Source organism: Podarcis liolepis, assembly GCF_965112155.1.
Source record: "Podarcis liolepis genome assembly, chromosome: 2".
Lineage (NCBI taxonomy): Eukaryota > Metazoa > Chordata > Lepidosauria > Squamata > Lacertidae > Podarcis > Podarcis liolepis.
This window is the reverse complement of record NC_139555.1, coordinates 53,193,410-53,217,248: the sequence shown is the minus strand read 5'-3', so window position 1 is coordinate 53,217,248 and position 23,839 is coordinate 53,193,410. Positions and strand designations below refer to the sequence as shown.

The following is a 23,839-nucleotide window of genomic DNA, read 5'->3' as shown; positions in this document are numbered from 1 at the left end:
TCCATGTCACGAAGTGTTTTTAAAACATATTTGTGTTGGCAATAAAAAACACTTGCTGGCCTTCAGCTGCTCTTTCCTTGGCGTTTCCCCCCTAAATAGATCAACATGCCACTGACATGCACAAAACAGGGCAATCAACTGATAGCAAATATATCTCCTTCCATTGAAGTCTCCTTGGAGAGCCAATTGTTTTTATATTGTGAAGAGCTTCCCACTCCTGTAGAGATCATGGCTATTCTACCCCACCCCCCACTTTGGATGAGAGAAGACTGAAGACTCAATATCTACCTCTCTGCAATTTAGAAACAACATTGTTTCTCTGCTGCAGGGTGTCGCTTTTCAGAGGCAGAAGAGATTTCCAGTTACAGTGGTACCTTGGGTTAAGTACTTAATTCGTTCCGGAGGTCCGTTCTTAACCTGAAACTGTTCTTAACCTGAAGCACCACTTTAGCTAATGGGGCCTCCTGCTGCTGCCGTGCTGCCGGAGCCCAATTTCTGTTCTTATCCTGAAGCAAAGTTCTTAACCTGAAGCACTATTTCTGGCTTAGCGGAGTGTGTAACCTGAAGCATATGTAACCTGAAGCGTCTGTAACCCGAGGTACCACTGTATTGGCTTCCATTAGGGGAACATTCATTGATCCCCACAGACTACAGGCAAAATAACTAGTTTAAGAATGAGCTGTCACTCTGCAGCTGTAGAACCATAGCCTTTCCCAAAGAAGGTCTGGTTCCTAGGCAAGTTCTAGAACTCAGGAGTTGTGAACCTCCAGCTTACAGGCTTAATTAGGCCCACCAGTCCTCTTCATCTGGCCCACAGGGTCATTTTTTTGGCCAGACCAGGCCCACCTACACTACAGCCAACATTATCTATAGGGTCAGGTGTGGGGCAGCCATAGACATGGCTCAGCCAAAAGGGCTTTTCAATATCTGACAATCAGCTGGTTGCTGGTTCTTGCAAAGCATCCCACAAGGGCCCTGCAATGGGCTCTTGTGCGAGGGGTTCCAAAGACACAACAGTCCACTGTTTGCCAGGTCTTGAGAATCCCCTTGTAAGGATGTCTGCAAGAGCTCTGCAATGGGGTTTTTTGCCCCAGCCACCTCTGGACTACACCAGTTATAGGGGCATGGTCCTATCCACTAAGGCAGGAGCAGGGAAATTTTTCAGCCTGACGTGGAATTCTCTCAGGAGTCACATTCTGGAAGTGGCCATTCTTGCATTACCACATCACATATTCCTAATACTCTAATCAGATACACATTCCTAATATACACCCTTCCCACCATTCACACTCACACAAAATCAGGCAACATTAGTGACTGAGATTTTCACGGGGTTCAAGTGGGATAAAGTAAGTATTTAAGCCCACTTTGCGTTTCTATCTGAATTTTCACTTGCATGGATGAACAGGGGATACTAAACACACACACACACACACACACACACACACACACACACAGCATTTATAAACAGTTTTTCCTCACTCGTGGCTGCAGACTTCAGCTGACTGACTTCTGTCCCAAATGCTTTTCTAGTTCCCATGACTCTTTATTTCTAACACTGCTTGGCAGGCTCTCAGCCACAGAGCATCTGCTTTGCAGAAGGTGCCAGGTCCAATGCCCGTCACTGGAAAATATTCGCCTGAAATCCTAGAGAATCACTGTGCCAAGCTAGAACCCTGAGCTAGGCAGACCAATGCCTTGATTTGGTATAAGGCAGCTCCCTATGTTCCTACAAATTCTATTGATGCCCAGTATTTACTGCAACACTCCACAGCACAAACTTGGCAGCTTGTCCTTCGTGGTTGCTTGAATTTCTTCTAAAAACTACTGCTGTGGTACTCTGCTTTCAGGAGAGCCCTTATTCACTCATTTGGCAGCACACTGTTTCTCTCCAAGGGTACACTGGATCCTACTCCTGGCATCAGCAGGAAAGGCTCCCCACCTCCCTGAGGACATGAGCCACCCGGGAGGAAGGGCTACACACAGATGGTTCCAGGCTCCACCCCCAGCACCTCCACCTCCACCTGAAACCCTGGAATGCTGCTGCCAGGCTTGTGAGCTAGATGGATCCTTAGGCAGTTTCCTCTGTGTTCCAGCCATGCTGTAGGGCTGAGTATTCTTTGAATGGGAGACCGCAGGATGCTTATGGCATTCTTGTGCTCTCTGTCTGAGTTACAGTTAGATAAGAAGTGCAGGGTGGAAACAAGCAAAAGCGGGAAGCAAAGCCGCCAAAAGAACCCAGCACCTTCGTTCAATCAGAAGATTAATCAATTAATCAATAGATTCTAGGGAACAGTAATTAAAACCCATTCACCGATAACATGCTGCCCCTTAGACCCCTTGGCAAATTTCATTACGAAATTTGAGTGAATTTGAGGAGTTGATAAGGAATTGAATAGTTGCAGCTCGTATGCTGCTGGCGCAAAAAGAAAGAGTAAAAGAATGGTTGTCAACATTTTGGAAGGTAGCTGTGGTGCATAAGCTTACAGAGTCAGCAAGATTGAGAGATGGAAAACAAGAGAGAGAAAATGTAAAAAAAATTAATGGGTTCCTTGAACTGAATTCCTGAACAATAGATACAATACAAACATTGATAGGTATAATAGTTTTTCTATGTGATAGTTTATAAATTTATAATTTTGGAATTTATCATATTGTTTGTATTTATAGTTGTTTGACATAGATAGATGTATTTGGATATATGCGTACATGCATTTGCATGTATTTTATTTCCCAAATCAAATAAAATCACGCACACACACACAAACAGACAGACAGACAAACAAACAAACAAACAAACGGATTGGATCCCCAAAACAAGACGGACTCCTGCAGATCCTTCCAAGCTGCTTCCAAGTCAGTTCAGCCACTTCTCGCTCAAAACCTCCCACTCACAACCTGACATCCTCACAATTTAAACTTCAGAAATGCAACACTGTTTACCTTCCCTTCACTTAGCTGAAGGTGAGGGAAATCCCTATGCACAGTCTCACGTTACACTGAACACAGGTGCAAGCTGTCTCTACGCACATACAAGTGTTGGTGTGAGTGTACAGCTTAACTGTTGTGTACACAGACTGTACAATCATTGAACACTACGTGTAAATGATAGTATGAGTGTGCAGTTCATTTGTTTGTGTACACTGGTACACAGATTGTGCATGCATTGAATGTGAACCAGTGAATATCCCTACAGTATCCAATGATGATAAGAAAGTGCTCTAAGTGGCACATAAGCAGAATGAAAGGGATACCCACTCCCCCTTCCATCAGAGCTTCTTTTGAAATCCTGAGCATCCTGAAGCACTTTACAAATCATTCAGTATCATGTGGTAATGCAGCGGTTGCAGAAACAGAGGGCATTCTCTGCTCTCCTGTTACTCATAGTTTGAAATGTGGACATGGACACATTTCTGACAGGTTTTTTTTTTAATCACAAAAATTCCTACAGTATTATTATTTTTTTAATCACAGTGCTCTGCACTAAACTGGGCGTCCAGATGGTCGTTTTTTGGAGACAATGTAAAACACCTTTTAGTCTCTTTTTAGTGCGAGAGAAAACCCAGCAAGAATCAGAATAGGCTTGAATGCCTTCTCATCTCTGACAGCTGATTGCTGGGTGACCTTGTTCAGTGACTCAGTGTCACAATTCTCTGTGGTGAAAAGTGGAGAACACAGGATTTATTTGCCTTTTAAGTACACACATAGCCACTCTCTGTAGATTTCGGGAGCACTCCTATCTATCCCAGATGTAAGAAAGCATCTATAATACATACATTACCTCATTAAGCTTGTGCTAATGAGTGAGGAAAACCAATTTCCCTTTTGTTTCAATCCCACATGCTAATGCTGCTGGTATTTGCTCAGAATGGCCAAGATTTATCCCAGAGCTGGCTCTCAAATCCACAGATCCTTTATCTATATCCTGTTGCCAACCTTTTCAGAAACTATGAGCAGAAGCCTGTGGAATACTTCTAATGCACACAACTTTGATTTCATAATGTGTCGAACAATGTAGCCTAGTTAACTACACCAATTTTAAGACCTGGAATGCGCTACTAAACTATCCTTATTCAGAATTCTTGAACTTTTGCACACTCTATATTCTGTTAGTATAAGCCTTCATAATATTTCTTGGTTCAAACAACCATCGTTTAAATAGTTCTTGTAAACCGCTTAGAGATTTTACTACAATCAATCAGGATGTAAATTTTGTCAGGCGCACCACGTAAATAAATGTAACATGTAAGATGTGGTCTATTGAATCAAAACTCATGATTTCTTCACATGTTTACAGCTCTGTGAAAGGCTGGTCATTTCAACACCAGTTGCTTACCAAACCACACATTACCACTGGGTCCCTTTCTAAAATGTGAACAACACCCCCCTGCCACCACAAAGCTTCAAAGCTTCTAGCTCAATGGAAACAGTCAAAAGCCAACAGGGATCATTATTATTAACAGCAGCAACTCTGGAAAAGTAAACCTGGAATGCTTTCTCTAATCAATACTCCCATACCTGTGAGCAGTGCTTTGTGTTTTTTTTGGGGGGGGGGGTATGCACGGGTAGGCATACCCCTAAACATTTTGTGAATCCTTGTACTTTTGTCCATTTACTGTGTTTATTTGAACTATAAAATGATGACTTTATTGAGTCAAATGAGAGTACAGTGGTACCTCAGGTTAAGTACTTAATTTGTTCCGGAGGTCTGTACTTAACCTGAAATTGTTCTTAACCTGAAGCACCACTTTAGCTAATGGGGCCTCCTGCTGCCGCTGTGCCGCCAGAGCCCGATTTCTGTTCTCATCCTGAAGCAAAGTTCTTAACCTGAAGCACTATTTCTGGGCTGGCGGAGTCTGTAACCTGAAGCGTCTGTAACCTGAAGCGTATGTAACCCGAGGTACCACTGTACCCCTAAACATTTTTTTTAAGAAAAAAAGCACTGCCTGTGTGTAAATTGATTGTCAATTAATTCTATAAAGACAAGAGGGGGAAGGATAAACTATGGGCAGCCCCTTCTGAATCTGGAGTTATATCACTTGAATATATTAGATAATGATTAAATTTTGAATGACTGATCATTCTGTTAAATTACAGTGTGTTGTAAAATCTACATGTAGTGCAGTCCTGTGCATGTTTACTCAGTCGCACTTAATCCAGTGGGGTTTACTCCATTTTAAATATATTTAAAATGATAGGCTTAGGTTGATCCAGGATAAGATCTGCTATGTGAAATTATCATGCAATGGCTAGAGTGATCCTTTGATAAAAAAGTAGCACCAAATCATATTTTCCATATTCTGCTATACTTTGCTTTTGAAATTGTTTTTGCGGGTCTTTGGACGGCAATAAAAAGAATGTGTGTGTGTTTTCCTTTTATGGAGTTTGGACAGTTTTATGATCTCAACTAGGTTGTTCTGATTATGCCAGCACGCCCTGGCATAGTTTGGCCATTGGTTGATTGTTCTAGGTGAACCAGTCCTACCTGAAGAATCCCTTTTAAAAGTCTAACCAAGGCAATCTAGCAAAGAATAATATTCCAAATGTGTCTAAGATGTTGAAAATGTGTGGAAAACAAGCGAGGTCCCAACCAAAGAAGAATGGCAACTTAAGTTGACAGAATATGTGCAGCTTGCAGACTTAACAAATAGAGTAAGAGAACAAGAAGAATATACATTTAGAGAAGATTGGAAAACGTTCATTGAATATATGGGAAATAGCTGTGTACAGTGAAAATGCTGGAAGCATTAAGAAAATTCAACAGTGTAAATACGGTAAGTTTGGATGGATGTAATAATGGAATATTGAATAGTATAGCTTTTGTAAAATATGCAGGGATTTATGATATGTAAAATGAACCACGGGAAGAGAAGAAGGGAAGTCACTGATATCTTAAGGATGTGAAAACGAGTACTTTAAATTGTAAAACAGAAAATTTAATAAAAATTATCTATCTCTCTCTATCTCTATATATATGATGTTGAAAAGGTGAATGCCTTCAAATCTGCTATTGGTACTTGTCTATTCAAGAGAAAGCTGATGTGATGCCCTCCAGATTACACCTTTCACCATCCTTGTCCATTGGACATGCTGGCTTGGTGTGATGAGCGCTGGAGGGCTACAGGTTCCTCACCAACACCCTGACTTCTTTGAGATACCCGAGGAAGAGGAACTTGTCAGTAAAACCCAAATGATATTGCTGGTAAAACATTTCATCAAATTTTTTTATTAGAATTGTATCCATCATACTGTCCATAAGTGGAAGGAAGCTTGTTTGTATTGTTGTGGGGCTTTCAGCCTACAGGCTAATGCACTGACCACAGACAGCAGTGGCTTAAACAAAGGAAGAGAAATCATATAGGTCAGTCTGTGACCTACAAAATATATGAAGTAGTTCAAAAGCTCAGCCTTTGTACTGTGTGCACAGATTATCCTTGGCTCAGTAGCACCACTAAGAAGCCTTCCGCAGTTATTGGTTATTTTCTACACAGGCATACCACCAAAATGCCTGTTAAATAAACACTTCACTTACAAAGGAGATTAGAAAACTCATATTTTTCAGCTATGGATTCCGAAGAAGCTCATTCTATGTCCATTACCCTAATATTTTTAGACCTATCTTAGCTGGCAGTTAACTGTACTTAGTGCATGAAGCTTCCCGGGGAAAGTGGCTTTGCTTTGAGATTATAAAATAAAGAAATCACAAGGAGTCTGACAAATTTATCTGGGCGGTCATGCAAGATCAGCTGCTGATTTCAGAATGAGAGTAAGGGGGCTGGGAGCAGGCTTAGTGGTATTCAGTATTTAAAAAGAGAGACTGGGTGGCTGGTTTGGGGGAGAAGCAATCTACCAGGACAAATTTCTCTGGGTAATTATTGCCACAATTACTGCGACACATCACCATCTCATCACTTTCCTCAATGCACAATGCAGTAAACAAATCAATAAAAGCAGCACAACAATCAATTCCTTGAATATTAATTAAAAATAATAAACACAGGCAGAAAATAAATCAGTTATGGCAGACTAGAAAAAGTCTGCAGCCATACCACTAATAAAATTCTGGCCCAAACTGAAGGGTAGAAATGAATTTGTAAGCATACTGGTGACTTGGAATGCCTAACAACCAACCAACCAACCTGTGTTGTGAATTTGCATCAATAGATCACAGTAGTAGCTAAGAGCCGATCTCAGATAAATATGTGTAAAATAATACTTATGAAATCTATAACCATGCATATAATTATTCCTAAGGAAATCTGCAGAAAATAATTAAGGCTTACATGTAAAAAACATTATTATGTCCACTTTAAAGAAATAGGTTGTCTTAGACATGTCTACTGAAAATTAAGTTCCACTGAACTGAGTGGAGCATAAGCATAAGTAAGTGGGCCTCTCGCCTTCCATTTTGCTCAACTATGTAATAATAATAATAATTTATTATTTATTACTGTGTTTATTACTTATACCCCGCTTATCTGACCGGGTCTCCCCATCCACTCTTTGTGAATCCCAACAGAATATTAAAAACACGATAAAACATCAAACATTAAAAACTTCCTTAAACAGGGCTTCCTTCAGGTGTCTTCTCAAAGTCAGATAGTTGTTTATTTCCTTGACATCTGGCGGGAGGGCATTCCACAGGGCTGGTGCCACTATTGAGAAGGCCCTCTGCCTAGTTCCCTGTAATCTCACTTCTCGCAGTGAGGGAACCGCCAGAAGGCCCTCGGAGCTGGACCTCAGTGTCCAGGCAGAACAATGGGGCTGGAGATGCTCCTTCAGGTATAGTTGCAACACCCTGTGGCGCCCCCTAGGCTCAGCGCCTATTATGGTGGAACCAGTTGCACTGCCCCAAATCCACTTCTACCCATAAGAAAGAAGTCCCAGTATCACATAGACTTCCAAAGTTACAATACCAGTTCTGTGCTTTAGTGAAGATGATTGGTGGTGCTGTGTCATCTTCAGAATCTGACGGTCACATAAATGTCAACTTGATATAGTAATCTGTTCCACTTTTTCTTTTTTTAAAAAAATGCATGCTCCTTAGAGAGGTCACTTGCAAACTGCAAACAGGAAAACACAAGAGGATCAAGAAGTACACATATTAGCATAACATTTGCAAATGCCAATTTCTGTGTATAGATGCAAGTTTAGAAATAACTGCAATAATTCAAATCAAAATACAATATGTCTCATTACTGCAGGTAAAACTGCGACCAGACGGGCCAGGATCCGTAAAGTAGGACACAGGACCACCTATCCTCCTGCACAACATGGCGGATATTAAGTGAAAACAATAATGCTGCTGTTGGATTTTCTCAGGCAAGAACCACAGAGAGAGTAAGCAAAACCCACACATTTTTGATAAGGTATTTTTAGTGCTAATTGACAAAATAGCTGAACAGTCTCTCTTTCTCCACAGGGAACATGGAAAATTATAGCTTGCATTTGTAAGCCACATAGTTTGGTTTCAAAGAAATTAAACATTCAGAGAAGCACTCTCTCCCCCCAACCCGTCTCTATATATAGTTATGAAGGTTGCACACCACCATCAATTTCTGCAGAGCAGTAGCAAGATTCCAGGGGGGTTCTAGATGCTCACCCAGGTTTGTGTTTCTGTTGGGAAAAGTAGAGGCTAGTGTCTTTAAGAAAAAATGGTTTATTTTACACATATTTACACCCAAAGTAAATGGAGAGGGTGCAGAACATTATGCCCTCATTGCTTCCTCAAGCAACAGTCATGGCTCCTGGTTTTTAGGCACCTCCAGCAGGTGCCAATATGGTTCTGCCTCCTTCCTCCTTCTTTTTCCCAGAACACCTTTACATTTCAAAAAGGACATTTTTTCCTGTGACATCATGCCCTCCACCACCTTAGCAACTTGCCAATTCTCCTGTCTCTGGCTTGCTTAAGCTAACTCTGGCACAGTTATACAGTGTTTCAAGCTCGTGTCCAATGCAGGGCAAGAACCACATCTTAGCAGCAGGTCCACTGGCATCACTTGCTGGGATCAAGGTCTCATTTGCACTATGCATTTAAAATTGTAAATGATTGGCTTTTTAATAAATAAAGGGTGGGTTCATTCTATGATAGAATTCTTACTGCAACCAAAGGATGCAATCTGGTATTTTCTCCTTAAGTTGCAAGAAGTTCTAAGAAGTGTAAATGAGCCTGTATCCTATAAGGGGACAGTTGTCAGAAGGCTTGTTGTGCTCCAGTGGGAGCTTTGTGCAGTGATCAGAAATAGTTGCTGTCATGGTGTCCACTAGTGAATGCAAAGCAGAGATATAAGCACCTCCATTTGCGCTTCATGGGATGATATTGCACTGCATAGTGATGTATGGAAGTGAGAGCTGGACCATAAAGAAGGCTGATCGCCGAAGAATTGATGCTTTTGAATTATGGTGCTGGAGGAGACTCTTGAGAGTCCCATGGACTGCTGCAAGAAGAACAAACCGATCCATTCTTAAGGAAATCAGCCCTGAGTGCTCACTGGAAGGACAAATCGTGAAGCTGAGGCTCCAATAATTTGGCTACCTCATGAGAAGAGAAGACTCCTTGGAAAAGACCCTGATGTTGGGAAAGATGGATGGCACAAGGAGAAGGGGACGACAGAGGACGAGATGGTTGGATAGTGTCTTTGAAGCTACAAACATGAGTCTGACCAAACTGCGGGAGGCAGTGGAAGACAGAAGTGCCTGGCGTGCTCTGGTCCATGGGGTCACAAAGAGTCGGACACGACTAAACGACTAAACAGCAACAACAACAAATTTGCGCTGCATGTGACTTGGGTAGACACTGATATTGTTGGTGTCACTGCTGAAGAACTGCTTGTTTTGTATATGCAGTACCATAATAATCACTTTCATGCTAGAAACTCTGCAAGCCACAAGTAAATCACGGACACCATTTGCATACAAGTGGTTTAATGATGGCATAACAAGAAGGATTTAGTTTTGCCCACATGGGGAGAGGTGGCTGGCAGATAAAGCAGAGGAAACACTGAGTGACTTACCAAGAAGAAACCAGTGGAATGCTAAGTGATAGATGGTCGTTATCCACATCTGTTAAGATTTTCCTCCACAACCACCAGTGCTATATACACTCTGATTCATCAACGGCAGAATGTGTGTCAACAGTAGCATTAGATTGCTCATCAATATTCCCTGTTCCACTGAAATGAGAGTGAAATTCATAGCAGCCTCTGGGAATTGATGTGTGTGTGTGTGTTTGTAGCTAGTCCTGTTTTTATTAACTACCAGCTTTAATGTGTTGAGATAGGATGCCTTCTAAAAGCCATGTTCATAGCCAATCAGCTCCACCTTATCAGGTAAAGCAAGTAGATCAGGCCAGCACAAGTTGACCCACCAAGCTAAATGCAGACCAGCACCCATGTTATATGGCCTGCCATGATTGTGACAGTGCCTTCTGACTACAGTTCTCGGCAGCAAAAACTGGAGGCGCACTGAGTCCCTGGTGGGCTGGCATTTTGGGCTGGTGGGTCATAATTTGTGCAGCCATGGATGATATGTGCACCTGGCAGGAAGCATCTCTGAGCATTCCTTTACAAAAGATCTCTCTCCACCCCATGATCACTGTGTTTGATAGTCAGACATAGGTGAGAGCACTTTTTACAAGAGATGTACATGCCATGGGTACAGTGTCCATAGCAAGTACCACAAAAAAGACCCTGATGTACTTGGGGTGCATTTATTGGCTTAGGCTGCCATCTGTAAGCCCTGCTTAATTCAATGAGGCTTCCTTCTAATTGAGCTGCTAGTCATTATTTATCTTCTGCTTTACAGGAGGCAAAGGGTAGAAATCAACATAGCGCCAAGTGGGAGGTGTGTATGGAGAAAGAGGTCCACTCAGGCATCAACATTTGCCCAAATTACAAACTTAAAAACTGGTACCAAAATGGTTCTTCTTAACATGCTAGCAAAGCATGCAGCTAGGAAGTGGTTGATACATCGCCAGTGAACTACACTCCTACGGAAATGTACAGAATATATTTGGAGCCCTGTTTAGGCACCTGAGAGAAAAGGCATGTAGGGATAGATACAGGCAAGTTTAAGTCCTGCACATCATCTCCACTCCCAAACTTTGTGTGTGTTTGGTGTGAAGTTGTGAAGGGAGCTTGTAAGCCTTTTAGCCTTCAGGGTTCCTGCTAACCAGCCCCTTACAGACCTTTGCTCTAAACATGCAAAGGTCAGGGGTAGAGTGGGCATGTCCAGTGCTCAGAGACATTGCCAGCAAAGTCAACCCATGTTTTCCCCACCCGCTTAACACACTTTTGGCCTCACATATCGCGGCTGAACACCTGAAGAGAGCTTTAATGTAAGGGGGAATTTGATTCACTAATTTCCTTCCAGTTATTTGGCATTTATACCAATTTCAGTGGTAGAAATATGAGGCCCACATATGCATTTATAAACCAATTTGTGAAATTGTAATGTTATCCAGAATACATTATCATGAAATACAGTAAAGTGATGGGTTGTGGAAGCATAAATTTGACCATTGCTCTGGGCTTGAATTTGTTAGTAATATTACATATATTTTCCTGACATGAGTACCATAAGCTTAGTCATCTCTTGTAGCAATGAAAGAAAAAAACCATCCTCTTCCCTGCTGGATTACAGTCTTAATAATAATTAAATTGTTGAGACGGCCTCTCATGCATTTAATGAACGACCTAGCTGCTTTCAGCTGCTGTTTTCCTTTCCTACCAAACAGAGACATACAGACTGTATTTAGCCATTGGCTGGGTTGTAAGCCAGTTTGACTAGGCCAGGGTTGGGGACCTCTTTCAGCCTAAGGGCCAAATCCTCTTGTGGGCAATATTCCAGGGGCTGCATGCCAACAGTGGGTGGAGTCAGTGGCAAACGTGGATGTGATTCTAACCTTTGCACAACAGACCATGCAATGTCAGACATTTTTGCATACACACTTCAACATTCCCTTTCCTTGCACGCCAGAGGGATTAGGTAAAGGTAAAGGACCCCTGGTTTGTTAAGTCCAGTCAAAGGCAACTATGAGGTTGCGGCACTCATCTCGCTTCAGGCCAAGGGAGCCGGCGTTTGTCCTCAGACAGCTTTCTGTGGTCAGCATGACTAAACCGCTACTGGCGCACAGAGGACCATGACAAGTGCCAGAGCACATGGAAACAAGCAAAACTACTGGAGGAGCAGAATGACACACTCTTCAACACTCCCCTGATGAAAACCGGGATGTGAGAGCGCAGTACTAAAAAACGTGCACCTTCGGGGGCCGTGCTCTTGTCAAACTCAGCTGGCTACAAGTGCCGGCTCATCCCCAGGACATTCCAGGTGTCATGAACTGGAAGGATAACAGGAAGAGGAGTCCAGTGAGGGGTGTAGCCGGGACTGGGACACACTGGGGCAAGCAGGTGATGGGGAAGGAAGTACTCACAGGGTGATGGAGGATGGCGAGGGGATGGAGGTCATTGTATAGAAACCAGAGCAGCAGGATCCATCACCTGTCTCCATGAACAAGGTGGGCTCTGAAGCAGCGTAGGGAGCAGCAGAAGTGCTTCTCTAGGAGGCTGAGGCAAGGAAGGGCTCACTAGCTCTGGGAGGTGTGTGATTCCTGGAGTAGGCTTGGAGCAGGTGAAGGACACCTGCCTCATCAAGCCCAGATGCTGCAATCAGCATGCAAAATATAAAAGGGAAGCAGAGCGGAGGTGTTGTGTCTGCTCAGCTGCCCATGTTGATGGAGTTTGGCTTGGATGTTCCTCGATCTCTATGGGACTGTGCTCCGATTGCTGGGCTTCAGTACAGGGGCATTGACCTTGGGGCAATGGGCAGCCAACCGAATTGATCTCACCAGCAGGCCTGCAGGGAGGATCTCCTAATCTGATCTTAGCATGTCACCAGAAAAAGGCAAGAGGTGAGCCAGATTTGCATAAATTTTGCATGTGCAAATGTGCAGTTGAAAACTTTAAAAAGTATTACTGCAATTAAAAAATAAATGAAATGCATCTCACCAGTTTGAAACAGTGTTTCCTAAACTTGCATCTCCAGATGTTTGGGGGTTACAATTTCCATCACTGGTCCTGCTAGCTAGGGATGATGGGAGCTGTAGTCTAACAGCAGCTGGAGACCAGTTTGGGAAACCCTGGCTTGATAGATTGTGACTGATCACATGTCTGATATGACTGCTTAGTCTGCAGTCCACTGATGGGCAATTCCTAGGCCCTTGCTCTTCCTTCTTGGTGTTCTTTGAATGGAATCCAGACTGGACAGCCCTCCAAATAGAGGATTCCTTCAAATAGTCCTCGGAGAGCTCTTCAAACAGAGGGCTGCCCTCTGTAAAGAACAATAACATAGACATCCTCACTGATCTCAAAGAGCGGGTAGGTTGATAAGAGTGAACAGAGCCCAAAACTCTTTTCTTTTTTTAAAAAATATGGTGAACAGTAATATGGTTACCTGCACAAGACAGCAGGGCTATGCTATTATCCCCACTCCTCCAGTTATTTCCTGCCATCTCCTTTTTCTATTAACACCTCCATCTGGTGATCTAGGAAAGTGGGTGGGGGGATGACACCTTTGCCTAGAGATATTCTGACTGCTAAAAGTTTTGAGACAAAGTTCCTTTCACCCCATCCTTCTGCCTCTCCAAAGACATAACCAAATAATTCTTGCCAAATAATTCTGCTCATCCACAGTGGCAGAAAGCGCACTTTGCTGCACAGCTCTTCCATGACTTGTTGACACAAACAATAGTTACTAGTTACATGCATTGCATCATTTCACACACAACTGACCTAGTAGCAGTATACACAGCAGCTGGGAGAAGACTAGTTCTTTACTAGTGATAGAATTTAGTGATTCCTCGAGGGAGATCATATGTATAGGGATTATGACTCAAATGGTCTTCCCACAGTGGAGAAAGCTTTTGTTCCCACCCCCAAAGATAATAAATAAGGAATGAAAGTAGAAGTGACAAGGTTAAATAAATTTATTTGATCGGTTAGTATTTTTATTTTTTTGTATAATACAAAGCCGAAGTTCATACGTTCTTTTCCTGTTCAGCATATTCGACTGTATGGTTAAATTTAATTTTGGATTTATGGTTGGGCCCCTATGGTCTGTAACAACCCCTCTCCCCAGGTCAGAATTCTGTTAAAAGCAGTCTGACAACAAAAATAGTTTTTTTCATCAACTATAACCAATCAGCAGCAGATTCTGAGATTCATTGAGTATAGCGTGTTTTCAAACCCCTGCCTGTTTCATTCACACTTCCCATTCTTAAGTGTCCTCCTAAAAAGGACAATGCATTTGTGGGAGAATGCAGTATCTTGAGGGGAGCTAGAGAGACGGTGTGCTATGAATGAGAAAGAAGTGTGCATGTATTGTACGGTAAATTGGCTGGAAACGTCTTCATTGTGAGCCCAGTGAGCAAGAACTGTCATTTCTGTGTCCTCTACCACATTTGCCACATTACTGGTGCAAAAGAAACATAAGATTTAAGAAATGACCATCTCAAATAACTTGGGTTCTTTTATTGAACCCTCTGCGACTCAGACCAAACATATTGACTATGGGATTGCTATTTCTTCTGAGGAAAAGAAAAGTGATACGGATTGTGATTTTCTCATTTTCTAAAAACTCACTTGTAGCCTTGATTTACTTAAGCAGTTGTCCCAAATAAAGATGAATCAAGATGTCTTTTAAACCTCAGGATCAGTGATCACCTCAGCAAACCCTACAATTTACCATGGATACAGAGAGAACATACTGCTTGCTATGAACTGGGGGTTCACAACCAGTGTTGACTTGTATGGTGCCATGCTTTGTCAGGAACTATAGTAGCCCACACGGTACATCAAATCTACGAAGTGTAAAGTAATGCTTTGAATCTGCCTCTTTAAGTCACTGCTATGTGAATTTATTACCATTGAAAGAATGGTAACAAAAACCTACTTTCTGTAATTCAAGAAGATGATACATACATCCAGGAAGACTGAATGGAGATGGGAGTGTGGAGAAATAGTGATTTGGTTTTTCAGGTTCTGAAGTATCAAAATGGAGGTTTGCTCAATATGGGTTGCCACTATTCTTCCCCCACTCTCCAAAAATAAATTCAGTTAAAATTTGATAAATATTATATCTTATTGTCATTAAAAAAAATGTAATAAGAGCAATGCTTCTGGATCAGATCTAAGGCCTGCCTAGTTCAGTCTTCTGTGGACAACCAGATCTTTATTGGAAGCCCCCAAGTAGGACATGAGGGCAGTGACCAAGAGAGGCCATATAGCACACCAAATGAAGGATCTAGATCCATCCCGAGTGGCTGAAATGAAACCAAGAGGCCATAGATAGCTTATACCAGCCTGAGTGGAAGACACTGTCAATCAATCACTGGCAAGGAAAACAGCCCATGTGCTGTAGGTAGAAACCTACAAAGAGACCCAGATGTGTGTGGCATGCATGCATACATGCGTGCGTGCACACACACACACACACACACACACACCTACACACCAACTGCATCCGACCTGAACCTTTCAGCAATGCCTCCAAATGATACACACACACCTCTAGCAGTAAATATTACCCATCGATCAGCCATTGACAGGATCCGACATTGCTTATTTCTGGCTTTACTGCAGCTGGCTGAGGCCCAGACCAATATTTGGGCAATTACGAGGAGGAATTAAAACAACCCAGAAATAACAACTGCATTTTCAAGCGGATAGACACCCACATTTCAATGGAAAAGGACAAACAAAAGCATCTTTCATTGCTAAATCTACGGGCAAGAAGGCAGTTGCAATTAATCTTTGAGCCGCATTTCCTAAGACGCGCCTAATCAGCCTTCATCCCTCTCCATCTTCCTTTCCCCTCTCTCCCACAACACCCCTCCCATCCTTCCTCCTCCACCCTTTCCAGAGGCTCCGATGAAAGTCATTGTTACATGGTTAGGATGCTTGTACAGAAAAGAGCACACCTCAAATATCCATTGCCATCGGATTTAGAGATGATTAAGGAAAGCAGCGATGAAGCCGATGCTTCTCTGTTGCTTATGCTCACCATGCTGAAACCAAGGGAAGGTGTTGAAAGGCGAGGGATGTGCAAGCTGGATCCATTTTCCCTTCTACTGAGGTTGCTTCAGAGCACAACATCAGCAACTGCGCTCTCTCTCTCTCTCTCTCTCTCTCTCTCTCTCTCTCTCTCTCTCTCTGTCCCCCCCTCCTTTGGTTGGTGATGCTGAGGATGGAAACCACCCACCCACCAGCAATAGACAGAGCCTCAGCCACCTCCCTCCTTGGAGGAGGAGGTTGATGAGCTCACTGAGGAGAGAGCCTGGAAATTGCAGCATGGACCGCCTCCTTCCCCCCTCCCCTGCTGCGGTGCTTTGCTCTCCCTGGGCGCCATGGCAACGGCCATGAAAGATGGAAGGGAAGCAAGGAGAGGGGGGGGAGAGGAAAAAAGGAGAGAGATTCAGTATCTTTAGCAATGAAAAGCTGCTTTTGACAGGCAAGCAAATCACTTCAGAGGGTACTATTATTGGTGGAGGGGGGAAGAGGGTGAATTTCTCACCCAAGGAGGTCAGAGCAGGGCGTTGAACACAATCCACATTCCTATTAACAGGAAATTCCCTCAACACACACACACACACACACACACACACACACACAGAGAGAGAGAGAGAGAGAGAGAGAGAGAGAGAGAGACCTTATATTAGATAAGCAGCTCCCACCATCTCAATGATAAATAGGGGTTAAATTCTACTCTGGGAAAGTCAAACTGAAGGACATAATAATTACGGATCTTTAAGGACTTGTTAAGAGATGGCAACCCAGCCTGACTCTGCTTGCTGCTTTAAATGTGAGATAAACAATATGTAAATGTGGGTGTGAGAAAAAGGCTGACTGTGAAATCGCTAAGCTTATTGCTGGTAGCTTAAGACTACAAACTGCCCTCCCTCGATGCAGACGATAAATCTGAAATATATATATTCAGCTCTGGTCTGGATAGCACAGCAGTTATAGCACGGGTGTCCTTTCTGTGGCCTCTTTCATTTATGATTTAGCATTCCATTCTGTTTTTCCACACGGTGCCAAGGCAGGTAACAACAGTAAAAACAAATGGCATCAAGATAACTAACCATATACCCAATTAATGATGCATTAATTGCTAAAATATTTGGAGTAGTTTTCAGAGTCTAAATTACCAATGCATTGTTAAGAGTCCACATTACTTATACAGTAACTATATCTAACTTTTTTAAACCCCCCCCCCAAAGCAAACAACTTTATAACACATTATGGCCATGGGGCTGCTAGCACAGCCTATGCACACCCCCATAGTGTAGACCTTAATATTGTAGAGCCTCAGGTGTGGGGGGAATGGCGGCCCAAGAGAGAGCTTTTCTGTGGCAGCCCTGGTTCCAACAATGGAGGTAAAACATAACCATTGTGGCTAGTAGACAGTGACAACCTTATCCTTCGTGAATTTGTCTACTTCTCTCTTTTAAAGCCATCGTGTGTGTGTTTTTGTGTGTTCGCGCAAACATACTCCCACTAATATATGATTTCACAAGATATGTATTATTCTACTAGGGTACAACTGCTGAAAACGTCAAGAACAAACTTGTAGTCCTTAGAGCAGGGTAGTCCTTAGAGCAGGGTAGGGGTACCATTGGACTATAGCTCCCATCATCCCTGACCATTGGCCATGCTGGGTGTGGTTGATAGGAGATTGAAGGCCATACATTCTCCAGACTTGCTTTAGAGCAGTGTTCCTCAAACTTGAGTCTCCAGCTGTTTTTGGACTACAACTCCCATCATCCATAGCTAGGAAAACCAGTGGTCAGGGATGATGGGAATTGTAGTTTGAATACAGATGGAGACCCAAGTTTGGGAAACACTGCTTTAGAGGGATGTGTATTGGTAAAGTTTGCAGTAATCAGGAACTGCTGGGTTATTTAGCAAGTACCAAAGAAATGAACCTATGCTGCCAATTCTCATAGTAGACCAATATAAAATAAGCAGCACATAAGCGGCACACAAAACACTATCAAACCATTCTACGTTCTAAATCTTATATTAATAATCCAAGGGTTAGATATCAACGAGGATAAGACAGGGTACAGGTTTAGTAAATTAATAAATGCTTAAGTCAAGAAAGAACTTAAGATATGAAGTTGAATGTATGTAAATACACCAAAATCTTGAAGGAGAATTTTCTGAAGAAAGAAATTAAATATTGTAGCTTAATCTAAGAAGAAATGTAACATATGGACTTGAATGTTTATAAATGTATCAAAAGCGTGAGAGTGAATTTACCAAAGAAGCTCTTCCTGGGCGAAACAGGTGACAAATGCCGGCACCCTGTCTAACTCTTGTGCGTAACATCACCGACACTTCGTTTGATCAAACTTATCCTCATTGATATCTAACACTTGAGCACAACATCACGGACACTTTGTTTGATCAAACTTGCCATCGTTGATATCTACAGGAGCCTGGCTAAAGGAACTCTAAAGACTGAATCTTCCTTTTGGACCCAATTTGAATGAGTTTTCTTTTTGTGGCTTCTGTAGTAGATCTTGTACATAGCTCTCTCAATTTTTGGATTATTAATATAAGATTTAGAACGTAGAATGGTTTGGTAGTGTATTGTGTGCTGCTTATGTGCTGCTTATTTTATACTGGGTTATTTAGCAAAGCAGTCTGACTGAGACTGAGACTGAGGACTGAGTGTGCTCATTGACTACAGAATGCTGACAGTCTTGGCTGTTGGGGTGGGAAGAATGGAGAACTAGAGAGTGGAGGAAATGGAACTGTGTGGTTGGTATCTTGAACAGCAGCACACCATTTGGCAACACGTTATCAGTTGTGTCACTCTGTTTTACGGACTGAAGTTCATCACTCTTCTCCTGGAAAGACAGTAATGAAATACTGCGCTCATTTATTTAAGTCCACATCTTGATTTGCCACTTTCCCACAAGAGTTTGGCAATGATTTACTGATCTTCCCTGTAGGCCAGTATTGTTGAGAAGGTCATACTCTCTAGGAAGATGTATTGACCTGAGAGACCCCAGTACCTGAAAGCTCGGGATCGCTGCATGTCTTATTAAAACGACAAGGAAGAATTCCACGGGTGGTTGCATTCTGCCACTTGAACGACTTCGCACAGAGTATGCCTGTAGAAATTCCCATTCAAGAGACAGGCATTGCACCACCTCATTGCAAAGGTCAGTGTTAGCATGTCATTGGGAGGCACTTCAACTCTTGCTGATGGCAGAAATGAAATTGTCTAATATTTCCCATGAGTTAATTTGCTTCCAGTCCTATGGGTCGGGGACAGAAAGGCTACCATGGGCTGGTGTGCTGCTTCATTTGATATTATAGTGGTGAAGCATTAATAACCAGCTGCATCCCTGACCAAATTGGAATTTTAACCCAGATCCCTTGAAGGCTAATTTGCTCATTGAGAAAAAAAGAGAGGAGGAAAAAATATGCATGCTTTTCAGACTTTGTCATTCCAGGATGCTGGTGTGTGGCAAAGTCTCTCTGCCATGGAAGGCTAATATGTCAGGAGAAGAGTTATTATTGGATATTAAGGATTTGTTAAACATGGCAATCTGTACTAAATGTGGTAAAGGTAAAGGTAAAGGGACCCCTGACCATTAGGTCCAGTCGTGTCTGACTCTGGGGTTGCAGCGCTCATCTCGCTTTCTTGGCCGAGGGAGCCGGCGTACAGCTTCCGGGTCATGTGGCCAGCATGACTAAGCCGCTTCTGGCGAACCAGAGCAGCACACGGAAACGCCATTTACCTTCCTGCCGGAGTGGTACCTATTTATCTACTTGCACTTTGACGTGCTTTCGAACTGCTAGGTTGGCAGGAGCTGGGACCGAGCAACGGGAGCTCACCCCGTCGTGGAGATTCGAACCACCAACCTTCTGATCGGCAAGTCCTAGGCTCTGTGGTTTAACCCACAGCGCCACCCGCGTCCCGTACTAAATGTGACTGGGGTCTTATTTGTAGATGTAAACTGTGGGCCTATCTGTGCACTTTCTTCACTAAAGATATCATGGCATGACCCTGATGTGATTGTCCAGGAGAACCCAAAGGACCCTGTTGGACTTGTGACCTGGCTGGGATCATTTCAACTAGAGCCTCCATGTGGGAGTGTGGGCACGTTTGCTTGATTTCCACAATTGTGGTGACTGGGAAAAGTGCTGTTATACATATCATATTGGGAATATGTCCACCCTCACATAAATGTGCTGGTTCATCCAATTACACATTACAGACTATCTTTTAAAAAAAACTATTTTATTTGCTCAGCACATAACAACAACAACAACAAGAAAAAGACAAATTACACCATAATAGGATTATCATCAGTCATGCATTAACATAAAGAATTAATATAAATTTCATAATCCATAAACTGTAATGGTCTCTTCCTTTTAAATCCGACACATTACAGACTATCATATGGTATTGAAGAAGCACCAGAACTGAGTGCATGGTAAGACAATGCTAAGTCATCTTACCAAAAGGTTAAAAATGTTTTTGTGTGTGTGCGTTTCTATGTTTATTCAGCTTCGTGACCAGATCTCCTCTAGGAATAACAATATCACTGGCCAGCTATCAAGTGATCACATGGTGAATTACTTCTTTTCAAATGTATAATTTACCTAACATCAGCTGTTGCTAAAAAAATGCAACAAGGGCCTGTCTCCAGCTCACATTGTCGTTCATTCATGTGGAGATGAGTTTGAGGTTTGTTTCAAGAATAGTTCTTAAATAAATACAGGTTGTTTCCACCCTCTTATTCTATAAAGTTACAGAACATCTTAAGTGCCCTAATAAAGTCAAGTTGTCTAGGGCTGATGGGAGTTGTCGTACAAAACATCTGGAAGGGGTCAAACTGCCAAAGGTTGCGCTAGTTCAATATAGGTATAATAATTGAGATGCTTTGTTTCCAGGATGCTGTCAGGGTAACTTCACATTTTATAATTTTAGGGTTTCAGGCAGAGAGAGTTACTTTCCATCACTTGCTACCTGGTCCTTTTAACTGAAGTAAACAGGAAGTGAACCTGGGACATTCTGTATGCAAAGCAGGTGCTCAGCCAATGAGCCGTGGTCATAGTCGTGAAGTAACAGTAAGCCCACCTTTTCTGTCAATACACTCTCAGTGAAAGAAGTTACCAGCAGAGGTAGGATGACCCATTAGCTCCCCTGTCTCTGATCTTAACAATTCCATCATCTAGTCCCATCATGTGCTTTGTCACTATGTCCGGGGTGCTTCTGCAGTGACCCCTGGGGAATATTTCAATTTTTCAACCATTCATTTGCAGAACTCGTCATACCAACCTGTTGTGCTCCTCCTACACTCCTTACAGCTAAGGCAGGTGTGTGTAAGCAACCAGTTGTGCAAGCAAGTAGGGGCCTGTCATCGAAGCTTGCACAAGAGTTCATTTCAAGCTATCTGGGAGTGGTGAAAGAGGGCGGCTTTAAGGACGGGCACTCTATTGCTGACTGGGGCTGACCACACCTGACCATCAGTCATGTTGACTGAGGCTGATGGGAGTTGGAGCCCAACAACATCTGGAGAGCTGCAGATTCCCCAGCCATGACTTAGAAGATACTGCCTCTGCTCACGCAAAAGAACAAAGGTATGTGAGCATTACTTTCTGCTATTGGATTGAAATAAAGCATGGAGTCTGCATGGCTTGTTGTTTCTTAAAATGACAGAAACAGCTGGCCAAGCATTTATGGCCCAGTGGCTATCCTAATAGAGAGTGTTCCTCAGAGTCACAGCCTGGTCACATCTATGTGATCTATGTAAATAGCCTTTGCCATTGATCTGAATGTTTACTTGTTCACCAGACGACAGACAATAGTGCCAATTGCTGCTTTGTTACAGAGCATGATTGTGTTCTAAGAATGCAGCTCTTGCAGAAAAAGTTAAGAAGTTTTCAACCAACACAGAAACAATTGTGCCAAAGCCACTTGACATATTATGCAGAAGTAAATCTAGTGCATCTATGGTACACGCTTAGAAACATGTTGTATGCATGCTTCATGATATCTTCGGGCTGCTTCATGCTGGTGTTTTCTTGCGGGGGTTTTCTGCAACATGTCATTGATGCAATAATAGTGTGTTTATGGTGGATTTATAATGCTATAGTATTGGGTTGAGCTGGAGGATATCTGGGGAAGCCTTCCAGTGAACCTAGCAGAATAATCTGCTAAACAAGTAAACCTGTCTCTTTGTAAAATAATGACCATAGCTGGCCATTCATCAGCATCTTAAAGAATGAGCCATGTTGCCATAGTGACAACTCAGTGATGGTGCTTCCAGGAGGACAGAATTGGCCTTTTCCTACCTCACTTGGCTGGATGCCACATCATCCAAGGAAGGAATACAATAGGCTGGGGTGTGTGTGAAAGCCTCTTAGGTGGTTTTTGTGGCTGTGATGGTGCTTCATTTGCAATCTGTACACAGGCCATAGTTTCCTACTAAATTTTCTGTACAAATAATAATAGTAACAACAACAACAGCAACAATTTATTATTTATACCCCGCCCATCTGGCTGGGTTTCTCCAGGCACTCCAGGCACTCTGGCTTCCAGCAAAACATTAAAATACAATATGTTCCACACTTGGTGGTTGTGGTTTTTTGTATGTGTGTCCTACATTTGTTGTGTTGCAGTGCAATAGTGTCCCTCCAGTGGGCAATATCTTTATTCCTCTTTAATGCATACCAAGGAACCTGTGCTTTTCACCTAAGGAAGGAGGCAGACCTGGGTAACAGCTGTTTGTTATACGTGTACAGATGGATGGGGGCATATCAGCCATTATGTGTTTTTTCCTTCCCAGGGAAAGTGCAACCTGAAACCTGCCCAGCATCTACAAAGCCTCATTTGAATGTCTGGTACTTCCTCCCACAAGTCGCTTATGAGATGGAGGCTCTAATGAACTTTTTTCTTTCTATTCTGCCCACCCTCCACCCAATTTGTTTACCATGTAGCCTAAAGAAAAATTCTGGAGAAAACTTATGCATCGTTTTGTGACCTGCTTTATTTCCAAGCTCCTAGAAGTTCACTTGGAATTTGTGGTTTTGTGTTAATACAATGCATAATTGTTAGGAAAAAGAAATCTGGCACTGTTAAAACTTCTGTGAAACCTGTCACTGATTTATTCAATGAAAGTGAAATGTATGTTTTATGACTGAGTCACCAAATAATCCAACACCAAGAGGTCAGGTTTAATGCATTCATTTTCTACAACCATATTATAACAAAAACCAAAGCATAAGTGTGTGTGTGTGCGTGTGTTTCTGTTTCTAATTATAGTTGAATGACTTCTAAGCTTTTGATCTAGCTTACTAGTGACTTCCATTTTAGACTTCTATAATTCTCATGTCATCTTATTTGTAATTTTAGTAAAACCAAGTCCTGGGAAAATATGCTTGCCACCTCCCCTTCCTTGTCTGTTCCTAAGATCAAGGAAACTCACCACAATGGTACAAGATTTCTGTGCCTTTCGAAAAATTGGACGCTGTTGCTGAAATGAAACACATGCTTCCTACACAGGAATACAATGTGACGTCTGAAAGGTCTACTGGTTTCTTTCAGCTACTTGAAGGAGAAAGCAACACACATTCCTAATAGTATACCAGCCTTTAATGGGACGGCCCTTTAAATTATTTATTTTGGTTCTGGGCAAGTTGTATGTTGTATGCCTCAGTTTTATTTTGGTATCTCTTGGACGACTTCGTTCGCAACAAAATATTTCCCTGCATGAAATTATAAGATGGGCAGGACAGCACTGTAAAAGAAGTGCAAAGCC

General features: G+C 42.5%; 1 protein-coding gene and 1 long non-coding RNA gene across 3 annotated transcripts in view; one reads left to right on the top strand and one right to left on the bottom strand.

The window, feature by feature from the left end:
- The window catches only part of JAKMIP2 (janus kinase and microtubule interacting protein 2), an 85,674-nt gene extending 69,336 nt beyond the window's left edge, over positions 1-16,338 (bottom strand). The window contains exon 1 of one of the 2 annotated variants that reach the window (XM_083484015.1): positions 15,974-16,338. The gene's annotated coding sequence lies outside the window, so the exon portion shown is untranslated. The remainder of the gene's footprint in view (positions 1-15,973) is intronic. The other variant, XM_083484014.1, reaches the window with a different exon arrangement.
- A 4,678-nt stretch (positions 16,339-21,016) lies between these two features.
- On the top strand, positions 21,017-23,245 carry LOC310697530. Its single transcript, XR_014521041.1, has 2 exons — positions 21,017-21,659; positions 22,868-23,245. It is a non-coding gene; the product is annotated as an uncharacterized lncRNA (long non-coding RNA).
- Positions 23,246-23,839: the final 594 nt, after the last annotated feature.